Genomic DNA, 17,889 nt, shown 5'->3' on the forward strand with positions numbered 1-17,889 from the left:
TGTAAAAAACTAAGACTCTTTTGTTCTGGCTGAGAAATTATTAGAGCTCCTACAAGGTGATGAGCGTCTTAAAATGATCCACTCAGAAGAGCATTACATTTGTGCTACTATTCTGGATCCACGCTACAAAAAGGCGCTGGCAGGCCAAGCATTCTTTCCTTTTGATGATGAACATGTTCCAAAGTACAAACGTTGGCTAGCCTTGTCAGCCAAGAGGTTTGAAAGAGAACGGCAGAAAATTGAAGGAAATGGCAGTACATCAGCAGGCCATCCCCAGTCAAAACAATCCACTTCTGCACCTGTGGCTGTGGAACAAGTGACCTCTCAGCCGTTAAAGACACCGGCAACCGGATCATCTGCACCAGACACAACAGAAACATTGGAGGCTGAAGAGGATTGGCTAGCTCGGCTTGGGTATGGTTCTCAAAAGGGCAGAGGCACAGCAACAGCTAAGCAAAGTGGAGGAACCTTGGATGAGGACCTTGAGTCGATGGTGAAGGACTATCTGAATGACTCAACAGAGGTCTATGTTAATGCTGACCCATTGGAGTATTGGCATGGGAAAAAAGAATTGTGGCCAGAGCTCACCAACCTGGCTTTAAACTACATGTCTTGCCCACTCGCAAGCGTGTCTTCTGAACGTGTTTTCAGTGCTGCTGGTGGCATTGTAACTTCCAAACGGAGCGGCCTCTCGCCCAAAAATGTGGAGAGGTTAACAATGATCAAGATGAATCAGCACCTCATACCACCAGATTTCAGAGTACGAGAAAACGCGCCGGATGAAGACGAGGTGGCCAGCAACATAGATGAGGGAATTTCTACTCTGTCAGGTGACACTGAGCTCACCCTGCCTGAATTCACAGAGTATGATGACGAAGCCTTATTCTTATTCCTGGACCGTGATACCGAGCCCTGAAAATGAGACAACGAATCAATAACTTTCTTTTTCGTCCTTATTCACTTTTATTCCTGTGTGTCTGTCTTTCTTTGTTGTGCACAGTTAATATATTTCAAACTTTAATCAGATAATCACAAAAACAAGCCCATCAGCAGAACTGTCTTCACTGGTTTGCTAATTGATTTGAAGGTGCCGCAGTCTGCATTCCTCAGGTTCACAAGTTCAGAAGAACATGCTCCTCTATCCTCCTCCTCCAGACTCCTATTTCCATTAAAGCAGAGGGCTGGTTTACGCCCAATGAAGAAAGACTCAGCACTTGTGGGGGTGTTGTTCTACCTCTTTGCAGGTGAGTTGACGGCTCTGGGACCATTGTTGGGAAGCTCTAATACCGGATAAAAGTGGTTTGGACCAAATCCGAGGCACAAATTTTTTTGTGTTTTTGCTGACTTGCTTGCCTTTGAGGTGCTCTTAGGGGGGGTTCCGTCTGTTTGTGGGTGAGTTTCTGGGTCTGTCAGCACTGCTGGGACACTCTAATCTTGATTGCATTTGCTTTTCAGGAAATCCGTGGTGGCAACCCCGACTTATGGCCTAGCTACGCAGCGCGTTTGGACCGAAGGCCGAGAAATATTGCAAGTATGAGATGTTGATTTTGGCCTGTTTGGGGGTATTATGCTTCTTGGCGGGTGGGTTGGCGGGTCTTGGGGCATTCCTGGGAAGGTCTAATACCGGGTAGAAGTGGTTGGGACAAAATCCAGGCCGATTTGCTTTTGTGCTATTTCTGACATTTTGCTCAATGTAGCGTTTTCGGGGGCCTGTTTGGGGGGGCTTCCTGGTGTTTGTGGGTGGGTTTCGGGGTCTGGGCACACTGCTGGCTATATATACTTTACTTTGCAAGAGGTTTGAAGCAAATCCATGGTGGCAGAGGGGAGTTAGGGCCTAGCTGCAGAGCGCGCGCGGAGTGATTTGGGAAATTTGGAAAAAAATGACCAAGTCCCCATTTTTGTACTTTTGCTCTTTGGCTGTTTGGGGGTCTTCTACTCGTTTTCTCCTGGGTTGACGGCTCTGGGGCCATTGCTGGAAGCTCTAATACCGGATAAAAGTGGTTGGGACAAAATCCACGCCGATTTTTTTTGTTGCTATTTCTGACATTTTGCTCAATGTAGCGTTTTCGGGGGCCTGTTTGGGGGGCTTCCTGGTGTTTGTGGGTGAGTTTCGGGGTCTGGGAGCACTGCTGGGACACTCTAATCTTGATTGCATTTGCTTTTCAGGAAATCCGTCGTGGCAACCCCGACTTATGGCCTAGCTACGCAGCGCGTTTGGACCGAAGGCCGAGAAATATTGTAAGTAGGAGATGTTGGTTTTGGCCTGTTTGGGGGTGTTATGCTTCTTGGCGGGTGGGTTGGCGGGTCTTGGGGCATTCCTGGGAAGGTCTAATACCGGGTAGAAGTGGTTGGGACAAAATCCAGGCCGATTTTTTTGTTGTTGCTATTTCTGACATTTTGCTCAATGTAGCATTTTCGGGGGCCTGTTTGGGGGGCTTCCTGGTGTTTGTGGGTGGGTTTCGGGGTCTGGGCGCACTGCTGGCTATATATACTTTACTTTGCAAGAGGTTTGAAGCAAATCCATGGTGGCAGAGGGGAGTTAGGGCCTAGCTGCAGAGCGCGCGCGGAGTGATTTGGGAAATTTGGAAAAAAATGACAAAGTCCCCATTTTTGTACTTTTGCTCTTTGGCTGTTTGGGGGTCTTCTACTCGTTTTCTCCTGGGTTGACGGCTCTGGGGCCATTGCTGGGAAGCTCTAATACCGGATAAAAGTGGTTGGGACAAAATCCACGCCGATTTTGTTTTGCTATTTCTGACATTTTGCTCAATGTAGCGTTTTCGGGGGCCTGTTTGGGGGGCTTCCTGGTGTTTGTGGGTGAGTTTCGGGGTCTGGGAGCACTGCTGGGACACTCTAATCTTGATTGCATTTGCTTTTCAGGAAATCCGTGGTGGCAACCCCGACTTATGGCCTAGCTACGCAGCGCGTTTGGACCGAAGGCCGAAAAATATTGTAAGTAGGAGATGTTGGTTTTGGCCTGTTTGGGGGTGTTATGCTTCTTGGCGGGTGGGTTTGCGGGTCTTGGGGCATTCCTGGGAAGGTCTAATACCGGGTAGAAGTGGTTGGGACAAAATCCAGGCCGATTTTTTTTTTGTTGCTATTTCTGACATTTTGCTCAATGTAGCGTTTTCGGGGGCCTGTTTGGGGGGCTTCCTGGTGTTTGTGGGTGGGTTTCGGGGTCTGGGCGCACTGCTGGCTATATATACTTTACTTTGCAAGAGGTTTGAAGCAAATCCATGGTGGCAGAGGGGAGTTAGGGCTTAGCTGCAGAACGCGCGCGGAGTGATTTGGAAAATTTGGAAAAAAATGACGAAGTCCCCATTTTTGTACTTTTGCTCTTTGGCTGTTTGGGGTCTTCTACTCATTTTCTTCTGGGTTGACGGCTCTGGGGCCATTGCTGGGAAGCTCTAATACCGGATAAAAGTGGTTGGGACAAAATCCGCGGCGATTTTTTTTTTGCTATTTCTGACATTTTGCTCAATGTAGCGTTTTCGGGGGCCTGTTTGGGGGGCTTCCTGGTGTTTGTGGGTGAGTTTCGGGGTCTGGGAGCACTGCTGGGACACTCTAATCTTGATTGCATTTGCTTTTCAGGAAATCTGTGGTGGCAACCCCGACTTATGGCCTAGCTACGCAGCGCGTTTGGACCGAAGGCCGAGAAATATTGCAAGTATGAGATTTTGCTTTTGGGCTGTTTGGGGGTGTTATGCTTCTTGGCGGGTGGGTTGGCGGGTCTTGGGGCATTCCTGGGAAGGTCTAATACCGGGTAGAAGTGGTTGGGACAAAATCCTCGCGGAAAAGCCTTTTGGCACTTTTTGTAACTTAGGGTTCGTTAGGGTTAGCCCTAGCAGCAGGATTGCATGTGCTTCGGGGTGTTCTAGATTTTTGCAACTGAGTTCTGGGGTCTTAGAGCACTCGTGAGAATGTGTAATTTTGGTTGCAAGTCATTTGAAGAAAATCCATGGTGGGAAAGGGGGGATTTGGCATAGTTAAAGAAAGCCTTTGCCCCTATTCTTAACTTAGGGTTCGTTAGGGTTAGCAGTATTTCTATTGCATGTGTTTGGGTGGGGGGGTTTTCGAGTCTTGGAGCGATGCTGGCTATGGATACTTTTGCTTGGTTGCTTGCAAGTGGTTTGAATGCAATCCACGGTGGGTAGAGGGGTACTTGGGCCTACTTTTACTTTCAAAGTACGTTTTGTCACCAGTTTTCTGCTAGGCCTCGTTTTTTGAGATTTGATTGGGGGTCTTCTACATTTTTGCGACTGGCTTTAGTAAAGGTCTGGGTGGGAGCACTGCTGGGAAGATCTAATTTTGTTCTAAAACACAGTTTACAGGACACCTAGCTTGAGGGGAAAGATCCGCTACATTAATTTGCCCATACTTATTTATCCTTCAAAAGGTGACTCAGACAGAGTACGCACTTTCAAAAATATTGTACTGTCTACTTGGAAAATCAAAGTGTGACTTTTTGCACTCCACAGCCTACATACCTTATATTTATTTATCAGTGGTGTTGTAATATTATATCACTTCCTGTTTTTCGTTGAATAATTACAGGCCGGGTTTCAGTCTGTGCAATGGGGAAAAAAGGATGGAGTCAGGCTTCACATTAGCGAGCCACAATTCAGCATCAGGCAGGCAGTGGACAGGGTGTCTTCTGGTCACCAACATCGATGGACGAAGCATCAGCTGCAATGGAGGAGTGCCGCTAATAAGAGGATTTTTTTTGTAAGTGCTCCTACGTAATTCGCAAGTCGCAGCACGCCTCAGGCCGTAGAGGACTGGGATGGCCCCAATGATGAAGCATGTCACCAAGGGGCAACCCTGGTGAGTGAGGGGACACCTAGAAAACAAGCAATTTCTCCTTTTCTATCTACTATACCTTCCAGACCAACCCCACTGAGTGTTGTTGTGAATGGATTTATAGTGACCAGCAAGGCTCACAGGTATCTGGCAACAGAGACCTTATGTTGAATATAGTTATCAATAATTCCACACACGCCCTGTACTGTCGCATTCTTTCTTCCACAGTTGTCGAAAGTACTACTTACTTTTCACTGACATGCATGCAGTAGTGCATGCACTTTCAAAGATTGATGGATAGGTTTGTACCCAAAGATTTGTTTATGTTCAATTGTTTGTCCATGCTGTGCTTTTTTTACAGGCCGTCTTCTGGTGACCAACATCGATGGACGAAGCGTCGGCTGCAATGGAGGAGTGCCGCTAATAAGAGGATTTTTTTCTGCAGGCAACTTACTTACCAAATTCAACAGGCCAACTACAACAACATACAGATACAGTATCCTTTGTCTTTTTCTCCGACTGTGACTGCATTTCTTGGATCTCTCTCTGCTTCTAAATTGATCCCTTAACACATCACTTAGTCCACTCCACTATCACATCTGCACCACACATAGTCATTTGTAAGTGCTCCTACGTAATTCGCAAGTCGCAGCATGCCCCAGCCCGTAGAGGACTGGGATGGCCCCAATGATGAAGCATGTCACCAAGGGGCAACCCTGGTGAGTGAGGGGACACCTAGAAAAAGAGCAATTTCTCCTTTTCTATCTACTATACCTTCCAGACCAACCCCATTGAGTGTTGTGAATGGATTTATAGTGACCAGCAAGGCTCTCAGGTATCTGGCAACAGAGACCTTATGTTGAATATAGTTATCAATAATTCCACACACGCCCTGTACTGTCGCATTCTTTCTTCCACAGTTGTCGAAAGTACTACTTACTTTTCACTGACATGCATGCAGTAGTGCATGCACTTTCAAAGATTGATGGATAGGTTTGTACCCAAAGATTTGTTTATGTTCAATTGTTTGTCCATGCTGTGCTTTTTTTACAGGGTGTCTTCTGGTGACCAACATCGATGGACGAAGCGTCAGCTGCAATGGAGGAGTGCCGCTAATAAGAGGATTTTTTTTCTGCAGGCAACTTACTTACCAAATTCAACAGGACAACTACAACAACATACAGATACAGTATCCTTTGTCTTTTTCTCTGACTGTGACTGCATTTCTTGGATCTCTCTCTGCTTCTAAATTGATCCCTTAACACATCACGTAGTCCACTCCACTATCACATCTGCACCACACATAGTCATTTGTAAGTGCTCCTACGTAATTCGCAAGTCGCAGCACGCCCCAGCCCGTAGAGGACTGGGATGGCCCCAATGATGAAGCATGTCACCAAGGGGCAACCCTGGTGAGTGAGGGGACACCTAGAAAAAGAGCAATTTCTCCTTTTCTATCTACTATACCTTCCAGACCAACCCCATTGAGTGTTGTGAATGGATTTATAGTGACCAGCAAGGCTCTCAGGTATCTGGCAACAGAGACCTTATGTTGAATATAGTTATCAATAATTCCACACACGCCCTGTACTGTCGCATTCTTTCTTCCACAGTTGTCGAAAGTACTACTTACTTTTCACTGACATGCATGCAGTAGTGCATGCACTTTCAAAGATTGATGGATAGGTTTGTACCCAAAGATTTGTTTATGTTCACAATTGTTTGTCCATGCTGTGCTATTTTTTCTTGTCTCCCAAAACCTTTCCCAAAAACCCCCGTACCCATCCATTTTTCAAACCCTAACCCTCTTCCCCCGAGCTGTGTGGTTTTCATTGATGTGTGACTAAATTACAGCAATAAATCCACACACTTGCTGGGGAGGATAAGGTGATAGCAACAGGCTGGTGAAGAAATCTGAGGATATATTCTTACTCTGCTTGACAAAGACCCATGGCTAATGTCAAAGAACTTCAACCGAATTAGTTATACTTTAACATTTGTTAGGCTACAATGTGGCACTGTTCTAGTGTACTTCTGTCACCTGCTATATTCTCTATTGTACCGTTGTATTGCTCAGGAGGACAAACCAGATTTCATTTTCTTTTTTTTCATAGGCATGCAACTGCCACTGTGTCACACCACTAGTACCACCGCTATGAGGAAATTTTATCCGCCCAGGATTGCCAACCTTATTTGCTGTTTCCCGTGGAGCCAGCCCTGGGCCTAGCCCTACTTGCAAACAGAAATTACAGGTAAGATAGGCGTTTGGTTAGAGGTAGTATAATAGAGTATTAGGAGAGACGAGAGATTGGATTGACAGTAGTACTACTAAAGTCCTAGCACTATTCAGGAAAACAAACTTACTGTTAAACCCCCACCCACCAGAATCAAAAGCAGTAAAAAACAGGTATGGTCAGATAAAGTTTCAAAAAGTATATTTTTATAGCCCTAACAAAAGAATCTCCCGCAAGACCCTCCCTAACCCCAACGATTGTCCTTCAAAAGTCCCCAAAAAACCCAACTCCCAATTCCCACCCCCCAAAAGTCTCTAAAAAAGGGGCAAGGGACACTATGGCAGGGTGCTGTTGGATTTAGCAGCCAGGGCATCATGCTCCTTGCGGAGGGTGGCAAGTTCGAAGCGGAGGCCCTCCACCAAGTTCTTATAGTTATGGACCTCCTGCTCCAGGTAGGACAGTCTGAGGGATAAGCGGCGCCGGTGTGCCTTGCAAATCCTGTTAGGGGCAGCTGCTTTCTTTGCTGCTCGGCGGTGGCGTTTGGCTTTGGTAGCCCGGCTCCGTACCGCTGGAGCACTGCGCTGGCTGGCAGCCCGCACGGAGGAGGATGCAGCTGTCCCAGTGGACGTTGTTGTTGTACCAGACTGCGTCTCCTCCTCCTCCAGGGCCACCAGCCGCCGATATTCAGCGACAGTGGCATCCAGCCTCCGTTGCCGGGCCATTCGAGCCAGCTCCTTCCTCCTTGATGGTGTCTTGGATTTGGAAGGAGCAACTACATGAAAAAAGAAAGACATAGTCTGTAACCAATGCTCCTTAAGATTAACACAAAATGATTGAGCAGAAAGTTGTCACAGTACAAGTAGCAAATTGAAAGCACAGTACATAACTATTGGGGACAGTATCTATGTAACCTCCGACTTCTTCATCCTTGCTCTAACATTAGTGGGAGTTTAAGGAACAAATTCTACGAGCACTATGGACTTCCATTACAGTCAACTATGACAGTACTCCACTCTTATTCTTCTTCTTCTCTCTTGTTTAGGAAAATTGGTACGTTATCTTATGCAAGCCGGCATAATGCCAGCGCAGTGAACTTGCACCCGAGAAAAACAGACACACACCATGGTGAGTGAGACAGACTTGCGTTACTGTACCGGTCCAGTACATGCAGGTGGTGAAGCTCTTACTTTTCTATTACGGGTGGCACTGAGAATACTCTGTTAAAAGGGCTACTGCTTAATTAATTTAGCTTTCACCCTACAGTGCAAATGAGTATTAGAAAAGGAAAATGAAGAAGCTAAATTATCTGATTATCTATCACTTCACATGGGATGTATTTGATGACATATGGGATGACTTTAGGTGCTTTGCTTATTATTGAGTGAACAGTGATACCCCCACACATGAATGACGTACTACTACTAAACTAAAGTTATTAAGAGAGGTAGGGAGTGTCCACCGTAATAACCGGATATATTCTGTGCTTGCAGTTGCAATACAAACTACTGCTACTATTCATGGTAGTATTTGGACAACGTTACAACTTCTTTTCCTTGCCTTTCCTACACTGGAACGGACGTGCGGGTGCGGTGTTACATGCTCTTCAAAGTAACACTTAGTTCATCCAGTGACCGTCTACTCTCTCTAGATACACATATGCTATCTAAGAGTCAGATAGTACCATGAATGATCCAGGCATGCATCCATTCAAAGTATATGCACACATACAGTTTCTGTCTCACCCACCCAGGCTGTTCTCCTTCCACCCATCCTTGCTTCATCATTCACCCAGCCATGCACCATGCCATATTCTTTCCTTCCCAGCCACCTCGGGGACCAAGCAAACACATATCATTCTTCTTTGCCAGTCATCATTACATTTATCGTCCTTCCACACTTACTTACACCCTTCTTTCGCTTTTCGTTCATCCCATCCATCAAGTTCACCTCAGATCTAATTGGGATTCTTCTCGCCAAAAACTTCACAGCTAAGTCGAAGTACATTAGAGGAGGCTACTACCTGGTTTATTTATAATACACCCGTGCAGAAAGCACACTCTGCAGTCTTCAATCTCAATGACTAAGGAATGTATAGCTTACCTCTGCCCGCCACCACCGTGTGAACCCTCACAGGCATGTCCTTGTCCGGCACTTGCACCGCCTCCTCCCCAGAGTTGTCCTCCTCGTCCAATGCCACCACCACCTCCGCGCTGGCCCCGTCTCCAGATGTTCCACCTACAAAGTACATTTAATAATGTTAGAATACACCACTCACCACTATATAATATTTGGTCTAGGAGGAAGAAAGAAATGTGAAAAAAACCGTATACAATTTAATAATTTACGACTGTGTACTCTAAAGTAAAAATGTCCCTTTTTCCAGGGAAGGCTGTTGTCTTGCTGCACGTTTTGGCACAACTGATGAATGTTTGCTTTTTACTTTTTAACACGCAACACTTTTTCTCCTAACAGACAGAAGCTTGACTTCTAAGAACACGAGCAGGATCAAGTTCAAACCAGGTGAGAGCTCGGCTCGACCACAAGAAATATGTCCAATTAATCGTCAGCACTAAGCACTTTTCCATTTTCAGTTACACGTTCACTTTTATGACAAACTTGATTTTAATAAATGGGTTTACTTTCAATAAAGCTTTTAAACTGAAATGGACTCTGTGGTTTTTGGTCCTCCAGACTAGAGTGTATGAGCTAAAGGTTTTGGAATTTTTGCAAGCATGAGTCCGTGCCTCTGCCATCGGTGACTTTGGGAGCTAAATGACTCTGCCACACTATCTAGTCAGTAAGGAGATTGGGGGTTCAACTACAAAGTCTGTTATCACTGAGGTATGTGGAAATTCTAACAGCACCTATTATAATTGATAAGCTAAGCAATACATTATTTAGTGTCCATAGTTCTGTTTGTGCAGATTTGTCCCTGCAACAGTAGTAGAATGGATTGTCCTCCTATCCAAACCAAAAGTAAAGTAGTATCTTATTCTTTCTTGGTGGTCATTCACCTTTTTATTGTTGGCAATGGTCAAAGCATAAACATTTAGAATACTTGAAAAGACATTATGGTCAATCCCAGAGGACTGCACTCAGTGCATATAGAGCTATTGCTGACTAGAATGGGAGTCCAATGGAAATGCCAAATGTGCAATCTTAGTTAGCTACACAGACAGACTAATAAGAATAATCTAGTAATACCACACAGAGTCATAGTCGAGGCAGGATAAGAATTTAGATCCTGTCTACAAGAAGATCAAAGACGATTTAGAAAAAATCGAATGAGGAACGCTAGGAGAAAATAAGTACTCTATATTAAAATTAAAACTTACTGGGGCCAGCAAAGGAGCCCTTGCCTGCCCGGTCCTGGTCTGCATCGTCAACAGGACCCTCCTCCTCCTCCTCCTGTGTCCTCCTCTTGCCCCTGGGGGAAGCTGATGTACAACATGAAAGAAAGAAAAACAGAAAACATGGATGATATTTCCCAACCAAATCAAACATTTCAAAAGAACTAACAAAATATTTTTGCGAAATAGCAAATAGGGAACGACTCCACGGGATATATTATTGACCAATCTCATGTGGTCGACTACGTTATTACTTTAGTATTGCTTGATTTGCGGACCGTCAAATTGGAAACTACCCTATGTAACTCACTAAACAAAGTACTAAAAAGGTTTGCCTAGGATTGGCAGGCAGCAGTCCGCAGCAGGCAAAGTGACAGCCAAAGTCCATCGTGATTGAAGATCAGCGACAACACTAAAGTTTCCTACTACATTAACCAGTCATTAAAATACTCAAACTATTAATCCACCACCACTATTTCTTCTTATCGCCATGTGTACAAAGGAAGAACTGGACTTGAGTCTGTAGGGGCTGATTTAGAAGCCCCTTGCGGCTCTTTTGCTCCATTGTTGCGTGACTTTTGTGACGCAGCGACAGCACAATAGAGGCGCAATGGTGCGGCGTATATTAACAACGTGACGCATATGGGAGATGCATCACGTTGTAAAGCCCTGCGCCAATAGGGGGGTTCCGGCGCACGGGAGGGCGTTCCTGCGCAGGAACGCATCCTAAAAGTGGCTGAGGGAAATCTACAAGATTTCAATCAGTCACTTTGAGGACAAAGATGCGTGACTCAAACCCTGCGCCTGCTTGAAGCAGACGTACGGCTTGACGCAGCATTGGGGAGATAGGGCACCCCAGAGCATCGATGGAGCTGCACCATCGTTGCAACGCAACTCCAGCAATGCGCCGCCTTTACGGCACAGATGCGTAACGCTTTGGTGACGTTTTGGGCCCATGGTGCGCCGCATTGTAAATACGGCGCACCATGGGTGATGGTGGCGTGACGCACAATTACTGGCGCATCCCTGCTACTTTGCAGGGATGCGCCGGTAATTAAAAATCAGAACCTTAGTGTGTAGCATTACGCAGTTCTTTAAACTACACTCATACATAATTTCACAGGCCAATGAAATGAACACAAAATCTAAAACAAATAAGCATAGTAGCAACACTACTGAGAAGAAGGAGAGCAGTGTACCTGAAATGCACAGAAGATTTTGAAATATAATTTACCTACAATGTAATGAGCAGCATTATTGCTCTTGCTAAAAAACAAAAATTTGCAATAGAATAACACAGCAGGAGAAAACATAGTAGTAAAGAAATAGCTACTACTACTCACCAAGCCCGGGGATCTCAAGGCCAAGGAGGTCGAGCAGATCTCGCTCACGGGTCAGGACATCCGTCCAGCGGTGGGTGGCCTGGTTGTAGGTGCGCCAGACCCGAGAGTGTTGGTAAATGGCCTGGCACACCTTCTCCCACCGCTTCCGGCGCTCCCAGACCCCGTACCCGGCACTGATCTTGCCGCCTCCCATGATGGTCCTGGGGAGGCGGCGTTGAACATAAAAAATGAGTTGGCCCACCTCCTCTGGGGTAAAGATCTCCCTGGGTACGACCTCCTCCCCCCTCAAACGCCCGCACGGGAGCCGGACACGGGGTGCGGGACCCTTCCCCTTCTCAGGATGCTTCCCGGCACCCTTCACCATTGTCTGGGCGGAAAGGAATAAAGAAAATAGAATAGGGAAGAGAAGAAAAGAAAAGAGTTTAAAAAAGTAGTTTAAAATTAACCAAAAGTAGCAGTAAACACAAAAATATAGGGCTAGAAAAATAGAGGGATAGATAATAAGTAAAATAGATTAAAAAAAACTTCAAACAAGCAAAGGATGGCAGTGATTGACAGAGGATACAAAGACCATGCCCAGAACCATAGCAATGAATGAGAAACAAGATGGCCGCGCCCGTTCACGACCGCGCGGGTAAGTTCGCGCGAGATTTTCCTTGCGAACACGCGCGAAACTGTACTGGCAAGCCGCAGACTTTGCGAGATTACACTTCGCGCCCGGAAACGGAAATACGTCAGGCAAACAAGATGGCCACGCCCTTGAACGACCGCAAGGGTAACTTTGCTCCTTGCGCTACGAGCGGCTCGCAAAAACGCACAAAACCTTGCCAACTAACACGCCGCAAAAAAACAAATTGCATATTCGCACGAATTTGCGGCTTCCGAATCCGATCTCGCGCATGTTCGCGCCCCGCGAACCCCGCGAAATTGCAGAAAAACGAGTTTTTCAAAACTGAAAGCACTCGGCAGGGGCAAGAGTTCAAACTCATCATTAGTAACAATTCCCTGTAGTGCTTCCTGACTGGGGCCCCTCCGGAATTCAGTTGCTAGTTGCAACAATTGTATGACCCTGCTCTGACCCTCACAGCAGGCTCATAGAATAGCTACAAGTAGGTCACAAAGGTCCTGGGGAAAAAAATGCACTGCAACAGAAAGCAAAATTACAGATAAGGAAGCAGGTGCCAGACTGGAATTTTAAAACAGTGACATGTTAATAAACTAACCCCAAATTAATTCATGTCAGTTGAAGCAGGGCTGGTGTGCTTGCTTTTCCCCCCCATAATCTACAGTAATGATGAACCAGAGGGTGGCATTGATGTAACAGAGGGTTGCAGTGGTGAAACAGAGGGTGCTGGGAACCTGTGAAACAACATAATTGCGACCGTTGCGTGCCGAAATGTAAGTTCGCAATTGCGAACTGGTACGAAACCCTCGCGAACTGGCAGAAATCCTTGCGAACAAAAAAAAAAATCCGCAAATTCGCAAGAATTCGCGGATTTTGCGGATTGCGAGTTTGCAAATCCGCAAAATTCGCGAACGCGAGATACGCAAAATTCGCCCATACTTAACAGGAACCCAGTGAGGCCCACATAGCAAATGTACCTTAATCCTGTTTGTGTCAACATTGAGGATGTGTGTGGCAGATGTGACAATGCAATGGTACTGATCCACAGAGCGGCAGCGATGCGCTGGTCCTGAACCGTGCTGCATCAGTGATGTGTCAACTCCGAATAGCAGGGTGCTGCGATAGATGTGGAGGTTCGATATCATCCTCAAGGCTACCTTAAACAGTGATGTGAGAACTCTGTGCCGGGATGAGCTTCGTGCAATGGTGGATCTGAAAGCAATGCTTCAAGTCTGATCCACACAGCAGCAGTGATGCATTGGTGTACATCCACACAGCAGAGGAAACATGAGCGATGAGCTGGTTCTGATCCGTGCAGCTGCAGCTATGTATCAGTTTGCCAGAAAATGCATGGGCTCTGCTGAAGCAAGCACCTTAGGACCACTTTCAAGGGTTCAGGACCTGGGTGGGACCATTTGGCAGGGTAGACTCACAGACGGCAAAGTCCAGGTGCAGATGCAAGGTTGAAAGCCTGTTATGTCCCAGAGGCATAAGATCGAGAGGCCATCCAACTAACACTTGGAGTCACTCTGGGTAGGGGAGCTGCAGGTCTAGTTGTTCTTATTGCCAGGCAAGGGGGCAGTAGGCAGCACGTCAGCACACAAAACAGGAGTTCAGCAGAGTAGCAACTTAGCAGAATGGCAGTCTTTTCAGCAGCACAGCAGTCCTTCTTCCGGGAAGAGTATCGATAGATCCAGATATGTACAGGAGTGTGGTGTCTGAGGTCCACTTCTTATACACAGTGGTGCCTTTGAAGTGGGGAGACTTCAAAGAGATGCCTTTAAAGTATGCAGATGTCTTCACCTCCAGCCTTGGCAACAGACTCACTATGCAGGGGTATGCAGCTCTTTGTTAGTGGACAGGACACAGCCTAAACAGGTGTAAGTGAGACTGTGTTCTCCATCTTGTCCTGCCAGGATGGCCTAACTGGTCACACCTAAGCTGCCATTGTGTGTGCCTGTCTTAATGAAATACACAAATCCCAGCTGTCACCCACCCCAGACATGTGATCAGAGCCAAGCTGCATGCACCAACTGGCAAAGGAAAGAAAATGCCCACTGTCCATAAGTATGGCTGGGTCCAAACTGGGGTGACATGGTGAGCAAAAGAACAATGGATGAACGTTTGCATTGTTCAGCATTCCGTCTATCATTTGTTTCTTTTGCATTTGTCGCCCTAAGTGCTTACTGTGCTACTGAATTCAAGCCACCCTGGCTGAGGAGGGATGCTCCCTGAACCGGTCCCAGGATGCTTGTTTCTGGTCCAGGGAGGACCTGGCTTGGCAGTTTGGGCTGACCTGATCCCAGTCTCATCTAGGGTCACCTGACCTAACCTGTTGACACCTAGCGAGCTAACCCCATGTTTTAATTGTAGCCAGGGGACCCCCAGAATAAAGTGAATTCCGGTACCCCTTGCTACATTTTAATACCCCTTTCACTATAACACACCATCCTGCCCACACACCCCCACCTCACCATAAGGCTGTTGGATAAAAAGATCTCCGCCAAAGAGCCCCTCTTTGAGGTGAGCCCATCGGGGATTGCACCGCCTCCCCGACGAGGAGCAACCGCCTATGATGAAGCATGACACCCTTCTGGGTGTGTGAGGCAACTACATCCAACAAAATGGATGCCCCAGGGTGTTACTCTAACACCTTTGGTCACGCCAGTTAAATCTTCCCTAGCTCTCCATAGGAACAGTTCAGCAACCCCCTTTTGTATCCTCTGATCCCAAGGGGAACAGGGGCAAGACTGACTTGCATATTGCTGAGTCCAAACTCGGGTGGAGTGGTGAGCAAAAGAACGATGGATTAAACCCAGATCTTTGTGACTGAGGGTGAATATTTGCATTATTCAGCATTCCGTCCATCATTTGCTTCTTTTGCATTTGTCGCCCTAAGTGGAAACGATATGCCCAGAGGTGGGTCCCATGCTCACTTCACCACTGGATTCAAGCTAGCCTGGCTAAGGAGAGGTGATGCTCCGAAACCGGCCCCAGGATGCTTGTTTCCAGTCCAGGGAGGACCTGGACTGGCAGTTTGGGTTGAACTGTCACCTTGAGGAACAGGGTCAAGACTGACTTGCAAATAAAGAACCGGGCCTTTGGGCCTGGCGTCGCAGAACACACAATTTAGTGGTAAGCTCATAAGTAGGAGTTTCAGCCGGAGGAATTGAACAAGAGTCCTTCAGTCGGGAGTCCCTATCGCAACCAAAACAACACAATTTCCTAAACTTACTGAAACCAGGCATCGTTATTTCACTGGCTCCTGTACAAACAACAAGGGGCTAATCAAAACAGCACAAACGTACTTACCCCTTGGCTTTGGTTATTGCAATAATCGAATCAAAGAACCCAAAAACAAAGAAGTGGGCGCTACCCATGAATACTTAACAAAATGTCTTACACCAACAGAGGTCCGTCTAACGTCTCGCAATACCAGTCATCACCAAAAGGGACCAAGGCAGGACGGCAGTCAGGGCAGCAGTCACCAGCAGCTGTTGGAAAGGAGAAGCCGCACTTCAAAAGACCATTGGTCCACTTTTCGACATACAGGGGTCACTGGTGTGGGGGCGCCTCCTCTGTAATTTTCCTGCGGGGCTCCTCACAATCCTTGGGCTCAACCGCTACCTCTGAAGCCGCTCTATGTTGAACTGCCAATTGAAGAACCGGGCCTTTAGGCCTGGCGGCGCTGGGCATGCCTGAAATCTTCGAGTTCACCTGCCTTGTTGCACAGAGACACAGAATACTCTGTTGGCGTAGAAAGACCAAGTTTATTAGCTGCAGCTAAGCACAGTTGTCCAAGAAGTACACCAAGTACGTTCTCAGGAGACTGCCATTTTACTCCGTGGCTCACAAACTTTTATATCCAAAATACATCTGTACAAACATACACCCAATGCACAAAGTTTTAGCCAATCAGAAGAGTTTGAAAACAAGGTGTTGTGCAACCAGAATGCTCTATGCTTACATGTTTGTGTGTTATCCACCCCCCAGAGTTAATCAATACTGGTACCCATGGTTCGGTGTTGCAATGGCAGGACATGTCTGTATGCTTCAAAAGAAACGTTGTAAAATAGGAAAACACAAGGAGAGAATGGCGAAGGCCAAAAGATAAGATACGGCAAGAGAAGAATACTAAAGGTTAACAGATAGTTGACATAGAGATTAGGTAGTCCAAACAAGGATTAGTTAGGCCGGCTGGTGTCTGAGATGGGTTTCAAGACAAGGACGGAGGTTTTTTTGACACGTTGCTGTCCAAGGGACAGAGACACTTCGTGAATCGAGCAGCCTGTGTAAAGGCAACACAAAATGGCGGCAAATGTAAAATGGAGTCGAAATTAAAGAACCTCAGACCCTCCTTTTGCCATTACGCAGTCAATACACAAAGACTCCCGCTAATCTGAATCAATGTCGATTGTCATGAGGTCGTCAAGCTGTTGCTGCAACATCATCTTCATATTCTCTGTTTTCTGAGACATGGGTCTTGGGACACACATAGTAGCGCAAAGACCACAAATTGCGGGGCCACATTGCAAACAAATACAACACGAAAAGATGATGGCCAAAACTACTCCAACAAAGGTCAATACCATTCATCCCCATGTGGACAGTAGTCCCCAAAACCATCCCATCTAAGACCAATTTCCTTCGTCCTGGTGGATGGACTCAGCAATGTGGTGTAATTTAGAGATGGCCTGGTGTACTGTAGGGGCATTGTCAGGTATGTAAATGCAACAACTGGATCCGATCAATTTCCAGACTCCACCACGATCCATAAGAATGATGTCTAACACCATTCTGTTTTGTAATGTCATAAGGCGATCTGCCTGAAGCTCAGCAGTGATATTACCCAGCGCTCCAACAGTTTCATTTATTGTTGCTTCAACAACACAATTGAGATGCCTGATATTTCTACTATTGGCCATAGGGCCCCAAAATGGGAAGAATCCTTTAAGGAAGTCGCCTCCTTCTTGTCCTACTGTGTCTTCCAAAGCAATAACCCCTCTACTGTACCTTGTCTTGTGATGTCCCGAAGGAGCTGTATATGTTGGAGGGAGGAGAAAAGCCATATAACAATTTCCTGAGAAATCAGCTGGTAGCCATGTATAGGCTCTGTCATGGCAAACAAAATATGTTCCTTGAGACTCTACCAGTGGTGGAGACGTTTGGGATGTATAGATATATGTGATGTTACAAGTGCTCTTTCCCAATTGAGCCTTAAGCCTTTGACTATTTACTTGGAGACATAGGTGGCCTTGGTGGGGGACAGTATATATAGGTGGGGAGCTTTTCCTTTTGGCTCTGTCTGTAAGACTAGTGACGTAATGTGTCACATTCCAGTCAATGTATGCTTGTCATTCGTCAGTGGGGAATTCATTAAATTTCTTATAATGTTTTGACATAGCCACTACTCCTTTTTATCGATGTGTCATGACTAACGTCAATTCCATCTCTATACGGACCAACAGGATGTCGATGTTGGTTCTCAGAGGCATTGGCAAACATAGAGGTGTAAGCCCAAGCAGATCCTTTTAGGGAGA

This window comes from Lissotriton vulgaris, chromosome 8 (genome assembly GCF_964263255.1).
Source record: "Lissotriton vulgaris chromosome 8, aLisVul1.2, whole genome shotgun sequence".
NCBI classification, from domain to species: Eukaryota; Metazoa; Chordata; class Amphibia; order Caudata; family Salamandridae; genus Lissotriton; species Lissotriton vulgaris.